This window comes from Sapajus apella, unplaced genomic scaffold (assembly GCF_009761245.1).
Source record: "Sapajus apella isolate SASKATOON/1434 unplaced genomic scaffold, GSC_monkey_1.0 scaffold62, whole genome shotgun sequence".
NCBI lineage: Eukaryota > Metazoa > Chordata > Mammalia > Primates > Cebidae > Sapajus > Sapajus apella.
The window spans coordinates 5,995,618-6,016,655 of record NW_022437002.1 but is presented as its reverse complement, the minus strand read 5'-3'; the positions used below and the strand labels follow the sequence as shown (position 1 = coordinate 6,016,655).

At 44.8% G+C, this 21,038-nt stretch overlaps 1 protein-coding gene and 1 long non-coding RNA gene across 5 annotated transcripts in view; both read left to right on the top strand.

Annotated features, from left to right (window-relative positions):
• Positions 1-21,038, top strand: part of CSMD2 (CUB and Sushi multiple domains 2) — a 617,682-nt gene that overhangs the window by 145,580 nt on the left and 451,064 nt on the right. The gene's annotated exons all lie outside the window — the stretch shown is intronic.
• On the top strand, positions 11,296-16,608 carry LOC116529240. The gene is made up of 3 exons (XR_004259433.1): positions 11,296-11,410; positions 12,878-12,881; positions 16,598-16,608. It is a non-coding gene; the product is annotated as an uncharacterized LOC116529240 (long non-coding RNA).

Genomic DNA, 21,038 nt, shown 5'->3' with positions numbered 1-21,038 from the left:
TCTGGAGAGATAACAAATTAATGCTAATGTTGGAAAGAAAGATATTAAAAAAAAAAACAAAACCAAAATGAGATTGCCACATACTCTCCATTTAATTTTTACTTTTGAAAATTTTACTTAAATTTAGCAGATGAAGAAAAAGGAAAGGTTGAAGGAATCATTAAGCTTAGATCATTAGACATTGTTCCTCAAATATATCTCTGAAGCTAAGAACAAAGTTTAAAGAGCATGTTAAGAAGTTGGGTTTCTGTTCTTGTGTCAGTTTGCTGAGAATGATGGTTTCCAGCTTCATCCATGTCCTTGCAAAGGACACAAACTCATCCTTTTTCATGGCTGCATGGTATTTCATGGTGTATACATGCCACATATTCTTTATTCAGTCTATCATTGATGGGCATCTGGGTTGGTTCCAAGTCTTTGCTATTGTGAACAGTGCTGCAGTGAACATACATGTGCATGTGTCTTTATAATAGAACGATTTATAAACCTTTGTGTATATACCAGGTAATGGGATTACTTAATAATAATAAAAGAAGTTGCAGTCATTATTATTATCTTTTTTATTATTATTTTTGCAACACATATTAACCACCCCTGCATTGAAGATGAGGAGGTTAGTGCATTTATATTTGTTCTTATTTCCATAAACATCCTTTCCTGTTTTTTTTTTGTTTTTTTGTTTTTTTTTTTAGTTTGGCAAGATCTATAACATTTATATCCTATTCTGTACAATCCTCAGGGTTGTATAATCTTAGTTCCATATTTAATAGGATTTAACACTCACCATCAATTTTCTTGCCATACATTTTACATTTTAAAGTGTTGTACTTTGATTGATTTCTTCATTTGCTAGAGTCCACTGTTAAATACATTTTTACAAGAAAGGCTAATGGGTGTTGTATTCCCTCAATTCCTGCATGCTCGTGAATGTCCTCCTGTCGTCTAAATATGTAAATGACAACTTCACTGGGTATACAACTCTTAAGCTGAAGTTCTCCTCAGAGCTTGAATGACTTGGTTGGAGGACAGCCAGACTCATTTCTCTCGTGTGGCTTGGCATTTCTGCCTTGTCCATATGATTCATTCTTTTCCCTTGAAATGTAGTATCTTCACCAGAATACATCTTGAAGGTGATTGCTATACATAAAATATTTGGAGACCTCCTGTGCTCTTTTGATCTTGAAATTCAACTTTCACGATTTCAGGGATGTTTTTGTCAATTATATCTTTGTATGCTTTTCTCTATGGATATGTTGAATTTCTTTTGTCAATATTCCCTATCTATGATCTTCATGTTTATATATTTGATCTTTTCCATGTATTCATTTAATTTTCTCAAGCTTGCTTCCCAAGTTCCTGAGTTGGGTTTTCACATATGTTTAATTCATTCCTCCTCCTTCTTTTCTTCCTCTTTTCTCTTCCTCCTCCTCCTTTTCCTCCTCTTTTTCTTTCTCCTCTTCTTCCTCTTTCCCCTTTCTCCTTCTCCCCTTCCTTCCTCCTCCTCTTTCTACTCCCTTACCTCCACCTCCTCTTCTACAGCCTCCCTCTTCTCTTCCTGTTTCAGCTGTTTTCAAAGTGATACTTGTTTTTCTTTCCCAGCTCACTTTTCATGGTTTTTGCTTATAAGTTTTCTTTTAGGTCCTTGAAACTCTTCTTTGAATTCCTTTTAAAAAATCTGTAATTTCTTTGAGACTAGACAACAATGGTTTTCTGAATTCATCTTGCTTCCTTTGACAATTCCCTCCGAGGTCTGTGTTTTCCATAGCCTTTTACTTTATTCCTTTCTTATTTTGTTTACTTTGTAATTTATACTGACACTTTTCTGGCTAGTTCCCTACTAATTATCTCTTTTTTTTTTTTTTTAAGATGGGCCAAATATTTTCCAAAGAATAATGTGCAGAACTCTGGAGGCTGGGAAAGGGGATTTGAACCAAGCAGCTCTGCATTGAGGTCAGGTTTTGTGGTTCACTTGTCCTCTCTCACCAGATCCGGCATTTTTCTTTTCTCTGTGCCAAAGCTGCTGTGTGTGGTGGTTTGGGGATGGATGCCTCATTTGTCCACTGCCTGACTCTGCAGCCTCCCTAGGACAGAGGCAGGTCCGTCCATCATTCAGGTGGAAAGGCACATGGTCTCTCCTTCAGCCTCCTCACTGTCCCTCCTGCTTAAAATGCTGAAGAGGTTTCTACTGGACACTCCCATAGCTGGTCCAAGTTCGCACATCTTGACACTTTCATCAAAAAGTTTATTGAAGTCCTTTTGAGGATGGAGATAGTTTGTTTTAAGAAAATTTCACTGAAGGTCTGAGGATTTCTGTGTAGACTTTCAACACTTCTCCTTGCTTAGATTCACATTTTTTCAGTATTTAGCAAATATATCTAATGGTTTGTAGTCATGACCCATTTTCTTATTTCACTGAACATATAGCTTCTACTCCATGTTTTTGTTCTTGTTGTCAGTGGACTTCAAGAGAGATTTAAAAAATGTAAATACCTTCACTGGACATATTTAAAATGAAATCTCCCATATCAATGTTGTTTAATGGTTACACAGAATTCCACTATGCAAATGTAGTCACATTTACTAAAATGTTCTCTTAAAAGACATTAATGTTGATTTATTTTCTTCTTCTTCTTCTTTTTTTTTTTTTTTTAGTATAAACAAGGCTATGATGAATATCCTTGGGTATATGACCAGTTGGCTTCATCGTATTTTAAAGAACTCAGGGAGAGCCTTAGAGAGGTTCAGGGATTTTCCCAGGGCCAAGAATCTAGTTTCTGGTTAGGCATGGCAGCTAACTGTAATCTCGGCACTTTGAATGACTGAGGCAAGAGGATCACATGGGTCCAGGAGTTTGAGACCAGACTGGGCAACATAATGAGACCGTGTCTCTCCAAAAAAAGAAAAAATTAGCTGGGTGAGGTGGTGCACATATGTGGTCCCAACTACTCAGGAGGCTGAGGCAAGAGGATCCCTTGATCCCAGGAGTTAAAGGCTGCAGTGAGCTATGATCTCACTACTGCACTTCAGCCTGGGTGGCAGAATGAGACCCTGTCTCAAAAAAATAGCAAAATAAAAAATTTAAAAAAAAAAAGAATCTATTTACTATAGATCTGATGCAAGCTCAACCTTGAGACTCCTGTTTCAAAGCTGTCCAGCCTGCCACAGCCCTGCCTCTCTGTTCATCTCAGGGAAGACCCTTTCCACTGTCTATCCTCTCTAATTTTATTTCTTCTTCCTTTGGCTTTGAAGTCTTGTAGATTTAGCCCCTGTTCTAAAAGGGATTAACCGTAAGAGGATTTTTGTGCAGCTTTTCTCCTAGATTCACACAAAAGGACTTAGATAAGTCTTGGCTTATGGGGCCTTAATGGGCTATTAGGGGAAAGTGGAACATCTGGGGCCACTCAAACCAGAGGGAGGCATCAGGGAGGCTGGTCATGCCTGGAGAGGGCCTTCCAAAGCCTCTTCTTCAATGTCCTCATTAAGGACAGACTCCGGGGGTCTGGGCTATTTATGCAACGCAGATATTTGGACTTTCTAAATTGAGAATCAACTCTTTGGGGGCATTCACACATCAACTACAAATAATTAAGTATCTAACAGGTAGCCAGAGCCAGCTTCATAGACATCTGACCTATGCAGTCATATAGGGCCCAACTCAGGGAAGAACCCTGAGCTTGGTTTAATGCTCTTCTGTTGACCTCTTGAAATTTATAATCGTATTTGAACAAGGGGCTCTGCCTTTTCATTGTGTACTAAATGCTGATTATGTAGCTGGTCCTCCATGTGCCAGACACACCACCAGGCTCTTTCACCTGCACCAGCTGAGGCTGCCGTAGGGAGAAGCAGAGAACTGGATCTGAGGGCTGCCAGGCTGGGAGTCTACATATCTGCAGGCTACAGTCTGGGCAGCCTTGCATGAGAACAGCAGCAAGGTTAATGAAGCTGAACAGACAGAAGGACACCTGGACAAGGTGACTGCCCTCTGGGCCTGTAGCCACAACTGGTCATACTGCAGACTGGTCATTCTGCATGTATATCAGCTGGAGATCTTAGTCTGTTTTCTGTTGTTTATAACAGAGTACCTGAAACTGGGTAATTTATTTAAAAAGGAAGGGAGGCTGAGTTATGGAGGCTGAGAAGTCCAAGGACTAGGGGCCACATCTGATGAGGGCCTTTTACTGGGGTGGGGTTGGGGGGGACTCTGCTGAGTCCAAAGGAGGTGCAGGGCACCCTGCAAGCACACAACAAGAGTGCTGAGCATTCTCTCAGCACGTCTGCTAATACACTCTTAATGGGTTTTAAGATCTAAAAGCAACAGCATGGATGTGCTCGCTGAGGTCTCTCTTCATTTTCTTATAAAACCACCAGTTCATTTCCCATGCTAACCTATTAATCCATTAACCCATTAGCCCATTAATCCATGAATGGATTAATCCATTCTTAAGGACACAGCCCTCGTGACCTAATCGCCTCTGGAAGGCCCCACCTCTCAATACTGCCACATTGAAGGTTAAATTTCAACATGAATTGTAAAGGGAACAAATATTCAAAACCATAGCAGGGCCCTTGGTCTGCACCTCAGGGGCAGAAGAGATGCCCATGCTACCTTCCTAGACTGAAGCCTGATGACAGAGGCTTTGAGAAAAGAAGGCATTCCTTAGACTGGTACTACCTTTTTCTCCCATCATTAGTCACATTCCTGAAGCAAAGGGACCCATTTCCAATAATTGTACAGACAGATCCCAGCATTTCATCCTAGCTAACTGTGACTGGAAGATGGCCTCCATTTTTCTCCCCCTCCAACTCTCTTTCTCTCTTTTCTTTCTTCTGTTTTATTAGCGGCACACACACACAAAAAGATTTTTATTACCCAAATGAGCTCTCAGCACGTCTGCTAATACACTCCTAATGGGTTTTAAGATCTAAAAGCAACACCATGGATCACCATTTGCCTGCTCAGCAAGAATTTGCCTGGTGGGAGGGCGGGACTGAGAGGGTCTGAGGGAGGGGAGGAAGACAGGGAACAGGAGCTACCTCTGCTGGCCAGGCCCACCATGCAAATGAGCTGGGATGCGGTCCCAACATATTAAATGGATCAGAGCAGCTTCTCATTCACATGTGCAAATTAGATTAATCAGACCAGACGCAGAAAGAGGAGAATAATAATGCCGTTACTAAGGACATGCAGGCACCCGCAGGGACTCGCAGGAGCCATACCTGGACTGAGAATCATATTTGGATGCCACGTCATGATCTGGCTTCTCTCACTGTGCCATTACGCTGGGGCCAAATCTGCCACATGATCCCAGCCTCTGCAGCTCTCTAAGCCCTTTCTGTTGGACCCAGCCTGCCCAGGCAGCTTCCAAGGCACTGATGAGCAGGGAAACCAACTGCGGTTTCTTCGCAACCGCCTTGGTGCCTAGGTCTGAGCCCTGCACACAGGCTAGGTGTCAGAGAGATTCAGTGTGGCCTGAGGGTTGAGAACACAAAACCCAGTGTGTGATGAACTGACATGGTCCTTACCCATTGTATGACCTTGAGAAAGTGACTTGAACTTCAGTTTCTGCATGTGCAGAATAATTCTCTCAAAGGATTGCTCTGCAGTTTAAATGAGATAATATAGGCAAATGACTGTGCCAGATGCAATAAATATTATATATTATTGTATTTCTTCTTCCTGTCCCTTTTTACTCCTTTCTGCCTGCCTTCCTGCCTTTCTCTCTGCTTTCCCCTCTCCCTCCCTCCCCTTCTTCTTCCTCCCATCCTTTTCTCCTTCCTTTCCTCCCTTCCTTCCTTTTTCTTTTCTGCTTTGTAGAGTCAGTTCAAGTTTTCTATAAACAGATTCATAAATTGATTCCATGATTTCTCTCATTGGATCTTCTAGGAGAGGCACACAAGTCCATTCCATCCAGAGATGGTGGTGTCCTTTGGATACCTCAGCTGCCTGCCTGGAGGGGTGGCCCCTTGAGGGAGCAGCCCTTTCCTTACAGTCCGTGCAAGCTCCTGGGTCTCTTTCCTGCGGGCTTGGCTCAGCCCTCTTGTCTGCCCAGCTCTCAGTAGCTCCAGGATGAGTAGGACTTGCTGCCAAGACATTCTGTTTGTTTCCTGCATGTTGTGCCCTGACAGCTGATGTATGCAGAATCCACACACCTGTGCCAAGGCCTGTAGGCAAAGAGGTTTTCGTGGAAAAGCCAGGGCGGAGGGATTCAAAGCTTGACAGAGTGCGGCTTCTCATCATCCTCCCACACTTTTTCATCCCTCTCTGAGTTTTATTTTAGTGGGCAATGTGTGTCCGGGATTGGGGCAGAAGAAAAGGGTGGCAGAGCCAGGCAGAGGGCATGGTAATTGCATATAGCTCTGATTACCAGTGAGGTTGAGCATCTTTCCATGTTTATTGGCCATTTGAGTTTCCTTTCCTGTGAATTTTCTATCCATATTATTTGCCTGTTTCCTTGGGTCATTTGAATTTCTTTTTCAGTAATTTGTAGGATCTCTGAATAATATTAGGACATTCATTCTTTGTGTGTTATGTCTATTGTGCAAATTTTCTTTTAGTTGGCTGCTTGTCCCTACCTTGTCAATTTTATTTTCCAAAAACTGACCTCAGTGAGGGCTGCATCAGCACCAGGGTGTGCACATCAGTAAAGATAGTTGGGGTCACATCTGGGAATCATATCCATCAGGTGCATGTCAACAGAAGAATCTAGATGAACCACCGCTCCTGGTTACTTTATGAACACGACTGGCCTCTGGAATTTTAAAAGCATTGCTTTTCCTATTTGCAATAAGTCCATTTCTTTCCTGGGTGAAAAGAGAGCAGAGATATGGTAAACTCTCACAGTCCTGCTGTAGCTTGGAGCTGAATTTGAACAAAATTGTTAGGGGGTGGTCCAGAAGTGGGGACTGGTGAGATAGCTGCCATGTTTTTCTGTCTCCTGAGAGCTGAGTGGGATTGCAGACCTTTGGAGGAATTGAAGTTTTGCATAGGCCCTGGGTCTTGACCCGGAGGCTGATTGCAGAGACCATATCCCACAAGCAGGAGGCCAGACTGGCTTTTGGTCCTAGATTGCTGGGTTGGTAGCAAGTGGAGTCCAAAGAGACAAGGTCCGATGTCCTAGAGCACAGCCCTGAAGCTGCCAGGCCCTGCTGAATTGTGTACTTGGCAGCCTCTGATGGTGACAGTGGAGTAGTCCTGCAGCTGAGAGCTTAACATGGGTGATTCCAGCTTTGGTAAAGCCAAGACCCCATGTGCATATACAACTGGGGTTTGTCATTCTGTGAGAAGCCAAGACAGCACAGAGTTGTCCAAGTACGGACTTATGGGAGTCTGCCTGGATCCACTTGTGGAGAATTCACACTCTTGGAGAACCTTTCTTCCCTTTCTCTTCGTCACTGGAAACATTTACGAAGAACCCATTGTGTTCAGGACTGATAAGAGCTCATGGAATTGCTTCTTAGCTGTGTAAAGCAACTGATCTATGAATGGGGCCAATGAGATTAGATTCCTGGGCCATCAGTGTTTGAGAATTAGAAGTGGCTTTAGGGAAGTGGTAAGGACATTTTAACTAAGAACTAGCTAAATTCATTTTTTTAAAGGTGAATATTTATGGAATATCTGCCATGCGCTGGATGTTGAATTGGACTCTGGAAATATAACGAAAAACAAAAATAGGTATAACCCTTCCTTTTATGGATCTTAAAGGAGAGAGTAGGAGACAGGCATTAATCAAGGAGCCCCTAAATATATGTAAAAGACAACTGTGAAAAGGCCACTCATGGTGCTGTGAGCATGAGATTGGGAGAACTGGCCTAGTGGGAGGCAGTGATCACTGAGCTGGCTCTGAAGGAAGATGGAACTCTTCAGGGGGAAGACAGGCCTTCCCAGCTCAGTAAAGTTCACCTGCCTGTCACTCATTCTCCCTTCCTTCTCTCACTCACCTACCCCACTCTCATAACCTAAAGCATACCCTCCTGGATCCAATGGATTATTATATCCTGTTTATTCCACCTCTGAAAAATCCCTCAAATTTAACCTCTTTTCAGATTCCCCTGTTGGCTCTGCCTAAATTATCTCTTTATCACTCCCCCAGATTTCTTTAAGGGTATCCTCACTGTTCTATTGCCCTCCAGTGTCTCCCTTCACTAATTCACACATCCAGGAGTCAAAGAATTGTCTCCATCCATGGGCAAAAGCCTTCTTAACAGAACATGATCTTTTTCATTTAACCCATTCACATTGAAAGGTGGTTAGAAGCTAGACACTAAGGAGGACATTGGACTTACTAGAAAGAAAGGGCTAGGTTTCTTGGAAGGGGTAGCCTTTGAGCTGTACAAAGAAGAATGGATAAAATATGGATATAAGGGGTGGGCAGGGGAGACCACTGCAAACAAGCAAAAGAGTGGTGAAGATATTTCCAAGGGGGTCTAGGAGTGTGAGTTCTGAGAGAAAGCAACTGGATGGAGCAGCCAGGAGGGGGATTTCCAAAGAAGTGTTTCATTAATATGATAGGAATAGATAGAAACTAGACAGTATAGAATTATGAATCATGAGCAACATAGGCAAAGGAATTCATTTCGCTTTCAATATTATTGGTCATAAGAAGAGCAAAGCAAGATGGTGGCTGGAGGTAGAAGTAGCAAAGGAGAAAAAGAAGTGACGAGAGAGAGAGAGGGAGAGGCTGGCCGAGGGTGTAGAAGTGTGGACTTGCTGATAGAGAAGGGCCCAGGAGACAGAGTGGGTGGAGGTGGCTGAGACAGGGAGGAGAACACAAGCCCAAAGACTCCCACAGAGAGAAGCTCTTCTTGAGAGAAGAGGTAATTGGAAGGCAGTAAGTGGAAGGCATTAGTGGAATGTGATAGGCAGAAGCAAGGGGAGGGAGGGAGCCAGTGTGGCTTGTTGTGGTTCTGTAAACCAAGTTCTTAAATAGTAAATGTTAATAGTATAATTTGCTGTAAAATTTTCAAACAATGCAGAGTACAAACCGAGGGTCTGCCTTCACCAGCCCTTTCCTGCCTTCACCTCTCAGAGGTTTATAGGGTTCATGGATTGATGTGTAACCCTCCAGATTCTTTCCTGTGCATTCACACCACTGTAAATATATCTAAATAGGGATATATACATAAACACAGACATACGCCTATATAGAGACACATACATGTACACACTTACACATATACATATGCAGATATAGTCATACTTGTTTGCATAAGTGGGACAATACAAGATGTACTATTCTGAAACTTGCTTTTTTTCATGTCATATGTCTTCAGAGCTCTTTCATATTCATTCTTACTGGGGGCTCTATGAATCTCTGTGCCATGAGTTATCTCACATTTTATTGATGGACTTTGAAGTTGCTTCTAGTGATCTCTGGTAAAAAGCCATACTGGAGCTGGGCATGGTGAGTCACGACTGTAATCCTGACACTTTGGGAGGCCGAGATGAGTGCATTGCTTGAGCCCAGGAGTTCAAAAACAGCCTGGGCAACATGGCAAAACCCTGTCTTTACTGAAAATACAAAAAATGGACAGGGAAAATGTGGCACATATACACCATGGAATATTATGCAGCCATCAAAAACGATGAGTTCGTGTCCTTTGTAGGGACATGGATGAACCTGGAAACCATCATTCTCAGCAAACTGACACAAGAGCAGAAAATCAAACACCGCATATTCTCACTCATAGGCAGGTGTTGAACAATGAGAACACATGGACACAGGGAGGGGAGCACTGCACACTGGGGTCTGTTGGGGGGAAATAGGGGAGGGACAGCGGGGTGTGGGGAGTTGGGGAGAGATATCATGGGGAGAAATGCCAGATATAGGTGATGGGGAGGAAGGCAGCAAATCACACTGCCACGTATGTACTTATGCAACAATCTTGCATGTTCTTCACATATACCCCAAAACCTAAAACGCAATAAAAACAAAACAAAACAAAAAAAGAAAATACAAAAAATTAGCTGGGCATGATGAGCATGGTGAACATTGTGGCACATGCCTGTAGCTATCCAGAAGGCTGAGGTGGGAGGTGGAGGCTTCAGTGAACTGTACTGTCATGAGTACCAATGCACGTTTATAAGCTTATATAAGAATGTCTATCAGATGGAAAGTGAGGAGTAGAATTTTTGGGCCAAAGACTCTGTGGGCTGTAATTTCATTGTTGTGAGATTGTCTTTCCCAAAGCTTGTTTATACTCCTGCTAACCACCTGGCTGGATTCCCCCAGCCTCTCCCAACACTAGATTTTATCAGGCTTTTCCATTTCTGCCAATCTGATTGTCAAATAATGCTATCTCATTGTTGTTTTGATTTGCATTTTCCTGCTTAGCAACACAGTGCCTCTTTTCATATATTTATCCTCCATTTGCTTTCATGATTTTTTTTCAAGTGAATTACCTGTTCATATCGCCTGCCTTTTTTTTTTTTTTTTTTTTTTTTTTCTGTTGGGTTATTTGCTTTTTTTAATTGACTTGGAGCGCTTCATATATTCTGGGTCTTACTGTGTTGTGCATTATATATGTTATGTTATGGCTTCTTTTCCTACTCTGGAATTTGAATTTTAGCCTCGTTTTGAGGCCCGTTTTATTGAGTCAGAGACAGATAGCTTAAATGACTTGCCCAAAGTCCCTCTGCCTGGAGCTGTTTTCTGACCCCAGTGGTCTCAGCAGATCCAGTATTCCTCTGCAGAACAGCAAGACTGTGTTCTCCTCTGGCTCCCATTCAGGGGGATTTTTTAAATTGCACACACTCCTGGAATAAGCAACACTGGCTGAGGCAGGGAGACCCATGACGATAGCTGCTACTTGTCTCTACTCCACTGTTCCATTTCTCTTCTCAATTTCAATGGAAGAATTTCCAAGATTTTCTAGCCCATACTTCAGGTTCACTTAGGACAGGCAGCAGTAAACTAAAAGGTTTCAGTGTTCTCTGGAACCCTAAAGATTCAGGGATGGTGTATCAGGAGCCACCTGGAATAAGGTTGCCAGATGTTGTAATTAGAAATACAGGACACGGGCCGGGCGCGGTGGCTCACGCCTGTAATCCCAGCACTTTGGGAGGCTGAGGCAGGCAGATCACCTGAAGTTGCGAGGACGAGACCAGCCTGACCAACATGGCAAAACCCCATCTCTACTGAAAATACAAAAAATTAGCCTGGTGGGATGGTGCGTGCCTGTAATCTCAGCTACTCAGGAGGCTGAGGCGGAGAATTGCTTGAACCCAGGAGGCAGAGGTTGTGGTGAGTCGAGATCGTGCCATTGCACTCCAGTCTGGGCAACAAGAGCAAAACTCCATCTCAAAAAAAAAAAAAAAAAAAAGTAATACAGGACACAGCCAATGGGTGGTGGCTGATGCCTCTACTCCCAGCCCTTTGGGAGTCTGAGGCAGGAGGATTGCTTGAGGCCAGGAGTTCAATGCCAGCCAGGACAACATAGCAAGACTCTGTCTCTACAAAAACATGAAAATATCAGCCAGACATGGTGGCGAGTGTCTGTAGTCCTACCTACTTGGGAGGATCTCTTAAGCCCAGGAGTTCTAGGCTGCAGTGAGCTAAGATTATGCCTCTGTACTCTAGTCTGGGCAACAGACAGAAGCCCTGTCTCTAAGAAAGAAGTGGGGGGGAACCCAAAACACCCACTTAAGTTTGGTTTTCACATAAATAACAAGTACTATTTTAGCATAAATGTGTCTCATACAATATTCTAGTATACCTATGAACCACACAATGTTTACTTATACTAAAACATTATTCATTTTTATCTGAAATCAGATTTAGCTGGGGTTGTATATTTTATCTGGCTCCCCTAATCTGGGGGAGACAGGAAAGGGTAGGAGGAAACTGGGTGAGCTCAGTAGGCTTACTCCTAGCCTCAGCCTAAGGATGACACTGTTAAATGTCTTAGAGTTTTAGATTTAAGAATGTAAGGTATGAAGAGATTAAGTGACGTGGCAGAGCTGGGGCTTGGATCAAGATATGTCTGATAGAAGAGCCCATTGTTTTCCCAAGTCCCTTGAGTTTGGGGTGACCGATTCCCCTCTTGATGGCCTCTCCCCAGGGTATGGAAGAGACAGCTCTGGAGTAGCAAAGGGTGTGAGGAGATAGGCCTATCAGACCACAGGCTTCCCGTGTGCAGAAAGTGTGGGGTGAGGGGAGAGAAATGTGTTTCCTGCAACACTCTCATCACCTTAAATGGGGTGAATCCTGATTAATTCAAATTAAATAACTGTTTAATTGGCTCTAACTCCATTTCCAAGAGTGAGCTCACAGCCCATAAATGGATCTTTGGACTTCTGACTACTGGATATCTTACTTATATTACTACTACATCCTGTCACCTTTTTTGATACCTAGTCTGAATTTTTTCCTTTTTCTTTTTTTACAGAGTTTTGCTATTGTCACCCAGGCTGAGTGCAGTGGCATGATCTCAGCTCACTGCAACCTCTGCCTCCCAGGTTCAAGTGATTCTTCTGCCTCAGCCTCCTCAGTAGCTGGGATTGCAAGTGTGCACCACCATGCCCAGCTAATTTTTTTTTTTTTCCAGTCGAGATGGGGTTTCACTATGTTGGTCAGACTGGTCTCTAACTCCTGACCTCAAGTGATCCACCCGCCTTGGCCTCCCAAAGTCTAAATGTTTAAGTCACTTTTATCAATATATAATTAGTATACAATAAAATACACCATTTTGGAGTGTAGAGTTTGGTGCGTTTTGACAAGCTCATGCATCCCTCTAGCTACCACCACAATCATGACATCTAGTTACCACCACACATAAACATCTCCGTCACCCCAAAAAGTTTCTTTGTGCTGGTTCTTGGTCATTCTCCTACCATCCCTAACCCCAGGTAACTGATCTGCTTTCTGTCATGCCAGATTAGATTTGTCTTTCCTAGAGTTTCACATAGCAGAAGTGTTCATTGTAATCATACAATATATACTCTTTTGTGTCTGACTCCTTTCAGTATAACAATGATGATATTCATTCATGTTGTTGTGTGTATCAGGAGTTCATTCATTTTTTTCTTACAGCTGAAAACTATTCAGTTTTATTAATATACCATCATTTCTTTATCCATCCAAATATCCTTTTGGTGAAAATTTGGGTTGTTGGTTTGGGGTCATTATAAATAAACCTACTATGAATGAACATTCAAATATGTCTTTGTGTGATTGCATGTTTCATTTCTTCTGGGCAAATACCTAGTAATAAAATTACCAGGTTGTGTGGTAAGTGTGCGTTTACATAAAATACTGTTCAACTGTTTTCCAAAGTAGTTATGCCATTTTACATTCCCATCAGCCAAGTATGGTGGACATGCCTTTGCAGAAACTTGGTATCTTTACTCGTTAAAATTGTAACCATTCTAATGGATGTGTGGTGGTATCTCATTTTGGTTTTAATTTGCCTTTCCCTGATGGCTAATGAGGATAAATATTTTTTCACCTGTTTATTGACCATTTGAAAATCATCTCTTCAAGATTCTGCCCATTTTTAAATTGAGTTGTCTTATTAGTTATAAGATTACATATATATATATAATTCCTATATATTAATATACTATAATTTGTTTATGCATCCACCTATATATATGGAGAGAGAGAGATTTTTACCTGTTCCAAAGTCATGAAGGTTTTCTCTTGCTTTCTTCCGAAAGTTTTAGCTTGTATATACACTTAGATGTATGATCTCTGCCCCTATTATTTTATTTTATTTTTTTGAGATGGAGTCTTGCCCTGTTGGCCCAGGCTGGAGTGCAGTGGCTCGATCTTGGCTAACTGTAACCCCTGCTTCCCAGTTCAAGCAATTATCCTGCCTAAGCCTCCTGAGTAGCTGGGATTACAGTTACCATGCCTGACTAATTTTTTTGTATATTTAGTAGAGATGGGGTTTCACCATGTTGGTCAGGCTGGTCTCAAACTCCTGACCTCATGATCTGCCCCACCTTGGCCTCCCAAAGTGCTAGGATTACAGGCATAAAGATGTATGACCCCTTTTGTGTTAATATTTATGTATGGGGTGAAGGGAGAGTTGAGGTTCATTTTTTTTCCCCGTGTGAATATCCAGTTGTTCTAGCACCCTTGGTTGAAAGGGCTATTAGCAGATCATATTTTGAATAATATGCAGATACAACATGATTGATTCCCTATCAGCATCCCCTCCTTGTTTTAGTATTTTTTTTTTCCATCAACAAGTATTTGTTGATTTTCTGTGACATGTCAGGTATTGTTTTAATTGCTGGGCATCAGCTTTGAACAAAGTGGAACAAGTCCCTGCTCTCACGGAGACCGTGGCTTAGCCACGGGAGGCAATCAACAGTTTAACCCAAAATCATAATAGTAGACCTGGCACTAGAAAGAAAACTAAAATAGGGTTCAGAAACAGAGTGGCAGGACATGCTAGAGTGAAACTCACCCAGCTCTTGTTGAATGACTAAATGAATGATGGACCCTTGAAGCAGCTACTGGGACAGGTTGTAGGAGACTGGCCAGTGGGTGGAGTAAAGGATATCCCTGACAGAGGAAGCAGCAGGTGCACAGGCAGAGATGCCCACAAGGGCATGGCACCCTCAAGGCACTGGACCTACTGTGGCCTTGGTGGAGCACAGAGCATAGGGAGGGCTGGCAAAGATGCAAGTGGAGGGGCAAGCAGAACCTAGGTCATGAAGGCTTTGTATGTCCAAGGCATTTGAGCAAGATCCTGGGAGCCAAAGGAGTCCCAAGGAACTCAAAGTAAGGGATGGCAGGGCTAGAAGCCCAAGAAGGATGAATTAAAGGGGGGTGAGATGAGGAGGGCAACATTTCTAAGAAGGTAACGTTTGAGCAGAGACCCGCAAGATGGGGGATGTGGGGACTCGGCTTTCTGCAGATGGGCTGTTAAGGGAAGAGCCTAATTACCAGAGCCTCCCATTGCCAGCCCACCTTCTCAGACACTCCCTTAGGGGCCTACAGTTGTGACAAGGGTCCTCTGCAGAGCTCATGTGCCATCAGATGTCATTCAGGTCTCCTCCATGTCTTGGCTACTCCAGCCACTACTTACAAAGCTGCACCTTACAGCAGTGAGTGACTTTAGCAGATTTCACTCCTTCCTTCATTTCTTTAGTTGAAAGGTCTGTATTAAGCATAGTAAGTGAGCTTGGCACTGCACTAGGCTCTGGGGAGACAGAGATGAACTATTGAATGGGCCCGAGTTACTGCTTCAGCAAGAGCCAGTCCAAAAAAGTCTTAAATGCACTTGGTATGTGAAGTCTTTGCTCTGCAGAAAAGGGAGCTCCATGAATGGCTGAGGCTACCGGATTTGGGGGAGTGAGGAATGGGAGGCAAGCAGAGTCTAGCCTAGGAGACTGTTGCAATAGGTCAGGTAAGATATGATGAAGGTGTGAATCAAAGCAGTGGAGATGGGGAGGGGGCGGGAGAAAGAATCTTGGACACTCCAGGTTTCTAACTTGAACACAGGCGTATGGTGGTGCTACTGATTTTAGGGGACACAGGACAAAGAGCAGGTCTGGAATAGGTGGGTGTATGGATAAAGTGGTGAAGAGTCCATTGGAGGCACAGTAAGGCTGAGATGCTCCTGGCAGAAATGTCTAGGACTTTGTTGCACTTGAGAGTCTGAAGTTCATGTAGGAGATATGGGTGGGATGTCAAGCCTTGCAATGAATCCACAGAGGAATCATGATTGACAACAGAGATGGAAGAGATACTCCTGGGAAGTGTCTAAACAAATACTTGCTCTGTGTCAGCCTTTTGCTCAGCGTGCTACTAAATGTTTAATATACTGGTTAGGACATTGGGTTCTGATGCCCAACTCCCTGGGTTAAAACCTTAGCACTAGCACTTATTACCAGGGTGACCTTGGGCAAGTCACTGCAACTCTGTATGCCTCTGCTAAATGTTGATGGTAATAAATTCACCTTTTGGGATATTATGAGGATTAAGTTATCTAGTATGTGTATGGCACATAGGATAGTGTGATACCATGTGATTGGTAAATGTTAGTTGCTCCTAATATCCTTTAATTCTCACAACACACCTATAGCATAGGGGTTATCATTACTTGTTTTACAGATAAGGCAATTGTCCAAGGTTATGGAATCAGGTAGTGGAAGAACAAGGACTTGAATGAAGGCCTATATGTCTCCAGAGTCTACCATCCAAGACTGTCTTCTATTATGGGAAAAAGTCTGTGCATTCCTTGGCTACTTGATGCCCTCAGCCCCTCTGGGCAGAGGGGTTCCAATGCCTGGCTGGGCCCCCATCCCTGCTGTGCCATCAGCCATGGCTAGCATCTTCCACCTGCAACCTGGAGCCAGCAGATCCCACAGCCCAGCCTGCAAGGCTTACACACACACAAGCAGGATGCTGCCTTTCTCACCTCCTCCAGATGCTTGCAGCTACTGTGCCATGTTGGAGTCACGGGCTACATGTCCCTGCCTTGGTCCCAGAACAGAAGAAGAAAGGAGCCTTGGAGTCCACGCCGACGGAGATCTGATTACCATCATGCCCAGTGCTCTGCATTACACTCCAGGTGTCCCATTTGGAGAAGAGAGCTAGTCAGGAGCCCTGTCTGAGAGACTGTAGCAGCTTCGGGTTGAAGCCAGGAGAGCAGACTTAGAAGGACTTTAAGCTATTAGCAAATACAGCACAGATAGGGGCCAGAAGTTCTGAGAGGAACTGGGGTTAGGCAACAGGCTGAGTCATGGCCCAGTACGGAAGCAGGAAGGCAGCCAGCTCTGGGGAGGGCACTGAGAACAAGCAGGCCTGGGCTGAATGCCTGGCTCTATGCACCTGTGCTGTCATAAGATGTTGCGCCTCTCTGGGCCTCAGTTTCTCCAGCTGTAAAATGGGTATGGCATGGATAAATCCCTTCTAGAGGTGATGTGAGGACTCCTTGCTATGCCAAGGATGTTACATGTTAGCTTTCCTTTCCTTGCCCCTGCCTACCCAAGGAGGGAGAATTTCCTGCAGAAGGCACACTTTCAGCAGCATAGGGGAGGTATGGAAGGAGACGGATTGAGAGAGCAGAGGGAGGAGAGTGTTGCTGCAAGGGCATGAGCCTCGTACCCCTGGAAGTTGGGGCTGAGTGGAGAGTTTCAGCGTGGAGGGATTACTGGGCATACATATGTAAAGAGGAAAGGAACTGGCCGCTGTCATTCTAGAAGTCCTGGCTGGTGCCAGCTCTGTAGCAGGCATTGGGCTGGACTGGGGTAGTGCCATGGTGAATGAGGTGCCACCTCTACCCTCAAGGAGCTCCCTGGGTTGGGGTAGTCAGAATCACTAATGGAGCGTCTCCATCTAGGGTGCTAAGTGATTCTCAAGGGTTGAACAAGAGAAACAGCTCAGAGCAGAGAGTGACTGCTCCTTCCACATCAACACGAGTTGCTGTGCCCTGGCAGCCTGCGAATGCACTGAGGCCCCCTGCATTCCTCTAAGGGTGGGGAGATCAAAGAGGTTCCAGGCCTCTGCTCTATAGACTGGAGGCTTGAAAGGGAGCACAGGTTTGTACCAGCAGGACTAAGCTTAGCACTGCACCGAGGACCTTGACCTCCAGCCAGGGAAAACAAAGGCGTAAGATCTACTGGGGAGCAGAGACTTTCACATACATTATCCCACTTAACCTCCTTAAAGAACTGAGTGTCCCTTTTTTATCCAAAGCCAAGAGAGGTTAAACAACTTACCTAGAGACACACAGTGAGCAAGTGGCAGCACCAGAATTCACCCTCAGGTACGTTTCAACTCCACTGGCTTGATCTTTCCTACAAGCACCCTCCTGCCAACCCCATGCCTTCCTAACAGATGGGCCACTTCCATCTCTCTGCCAAGCCCTGCAGACGTGGCTATGTCCTGCCTTCCTCCAGAGGAACCTGGGCAGCCTCAGGGTCTGGCCCACCGCAGTCCCTCCTGTCTTCCCCAGCTGCCAAACCACTAATTAGTGTGCCTGGCATCGTGGACTGCAATGTGCACTAGCAATTGTTCCTCACAGCTTCCCTCTCACCCTCGCCTCCCCTTGAAAGCCTAGCTCCCAGCTAAATTTAGCTATGACTACTTCTTAGGGAGGGTTGGGGTAGTTGGGGAAGGAAGGCTAAGTCCTAAGCTTTGAGTCTCCAGAGTGAAAGGAAGGTAGCCCAGGGCTCCATCCCTCCCGGACAGCCTCCCCTCCATCACCTGCTGGTGCAGCCCTGAGGCTGTGGCGTTGTGTTACTGCACACACTTGGCTTGAATTTGATGGATGCTGAGGTCCATGTACAATAGCAATAGGAACTTTTTAACACCACACCTCTGTCTTCATCAAAGCTGCCTTGTTTTCATTGACAGATTTTATAATAAGCAGTCATTACCCATTTGTTCAATACTTTTATATTAACATTGGAGTTAATGTTTATACATTGGGTTTCCGGGGTTCTATGCAAGATTTCCCTCCTCCACCCTCCCTCCCTTCTTCCCTCCCTCCCTCCCTCCTTCCTTCCCTCCCTCCCTCCCTCCCTCCCTCCCTCCCTCCCTCCCTTCCTTCCTTCCTTCCTTCCTTCCTTCCTTCCTTCCTTCCTTCCCCCTTTCTATTTCCTTTCCATTTTCTTTTGACAGAGTCTCACTCTGTCACCCAAGCTTGAATGCAATGGAGAAATATCAGCTTACTGCAGCCTTTAACTCCTGGACTCAAGGGATCCTCTCACCTCAGCCACCTGAGTAGTTGGAACTAAAGGTGCATGCCACCGTGCCTGGCTAATGTTTTTACTTTTTGTAGAGACAGAGTCTCACTATGTTGTCGAGGCTGGTCTGGAATTCCTGAAATCCTTCTTCCTCCACCTCCCAAAGCACAGGCTTGAGCCACTGCACTCAGACCGATTTCTTTTGAGAAGGATTTGTTTTCTTAAAATGCAAGTTTGGAAACCAGAGCTTCACACTTGAGTGCCTTTCTGCTTTGAGTGTGATCTGAGAACCAGCTGCATGGGCACCCCTTGAGGGCTCGTTAGAAATGCAGAACACGGCCCCCACCCCACACTGAGTGAATCAGAACCTGTTGCACTTTACAAGATCCACGAGTGATCTCTACACTGTTTGAGAAGCACTGCCTTAGTCTAAATCAGGATCACTGGGGAACATGTCAAAATGCAGATTCTCTGGCTGGCTCCATGAGATTCTGACTCAGGAGTAGGGGAAGGCCCAAGCTATATCTATTTGTCCATTTGTCCTTTTTTTTTTTTTTTTTGAGACAGAGTTTCGCTCTTGCTATGCAGGGTGGAGTGCAACGGTGCGATCTCAGCTCACTGCAACCTCTGCCTCCCAGGTTTGAACAATTCTCCTGCCTCACCCTCTCCAGAAGCTGGGATTATAGGCCTGCACCATCATCCTCATCTGAATTTGGTATTTTTAGTAGAGACAGGGTTTCACCATGTTGGTCAGGCTGGTCTCGAACTCCTGACCTCAGATGATCCACCCGCCTTGGCCTCCCAAAGTACTGGGATTACAGGTGTGAGCCACCATGCCTAGCCTATGTCTGTTTTTCATAGCACCTGTGGTTATGGTGCAAGTCTTCTGTCTGCCCTGAGATGTTAACGTTCGCCCTCTGCTAACAGCTTCAGGGAGGCAGGCTGCCAAATAAATGCACCAAAGTAAACTTTCTCAAAACATCTTTCTGTCCTTTCCAGAGACCCTGTGCTCTGACATCCCTGAGATGGGTGATGGTCTGGGGAGAAAGCATGCCTGTGATCTGCAGCTTCTCAAGCTCTCACTTTAGCCTTGACCATGGAGTCATCCTTTTGCTACAGGGAGAGATAGACTAAGGCAGCAGACATTATGTGGGAACCAGGTCTGTCCCCAAGAAGAGGCAGTCTTGCAGATTACAGACCAGATCTGCAAACATTCCTGCAGACTCTTTGAAATTACTGTCTATGTAATCAGTCCCCAAGGATTTCATGCTAGTTCTTTCCTCCTCTTCTTGCCTGCTAGACCTTCCCACAGGGAAAAATGTTCCCAAGTAGAGAGATGTCTCAAGAAAGGTGACAAGGAGGGGAGAGGCAGGTGATTAGACCAGCTGGATTGCCCGCATCCTGGAGCGTGAGGCCCAGAATGAGTTCCTGGTGTCTGCTAAGTGCTCAAAAAAATAATCATTGATTTTTTTTTTCAAAAGAGTCATCTCCCACCTGGATTGTTGCAATACCTTCTAAGCAGCTTCCTGCCTCCAGTCTGCCTCTGCAGAGGGCACAACTGTAGACCCCTAAGGGAGTGTCTGAGAAGCTGGGCTGGCAATGGGAGGCTCTGGCAATCAGGCTTTTCCCTTGACAGCCCATCTGCATAGAGTTGGGTCCCCACGTCCCTCATCCTGCAGGTCTCTGCTCAAACGCTGTCTTAGAAATGTTGCCCTCCTCATCTCACTCCCCTGTAACTCATCCTTCTTGGGCTTCTAGCCCTGCCATCTCTTGCTTTGAGTTCCTTGGGACTCCCTTGGCTCCCAGTATCCTGTCCAAATGCCTTGGACATATAAAGCCTTCCTGACCTAGGTTCTGCCTGCCCTTCCACCTGCATCTTTGCCAGCCCTCCCTGTGCTCTATGCTCCACCAAGGCCATCCAGCGCCTTGAGGGTGCCATGCCCTTGTGGGCATATCTGCCTGTGCACCTGCTGCTCCCTCTGCCAGGGATATCCTTTTCTCTACCCACTGGCCGGTCTCCTACACCTGTCCCAGTAGCCACTTCAAGGGTCCATCATTCATTCAGTCATTCAACAAGAATTGAATGAGTTCCTACCATGTGCCATGAACTAAGCTAGAGTTTGGGGACATACAGGGCATACAATAGATTCATCAACACATTTAAAATACTCCCAGACCAAGAAGCTTCGGAATAACCTGTCTCCTCCCTTCCATGGATTGCTAATGCGGAAACTGAAGCACAGTGTGGTTAAATGGCTTTCTCAAGGACAAACTGCTAGAAGGTAGAGGGTAAGGACTAAAACAGGGAGTCTGGCTCCAAAGCCCAGGGCATGGGCACTGTGCTACTGTGCAGCCCCTTTGCAAAGGTCTGTTTCTCAGTGTCTCCTCTGCTCCC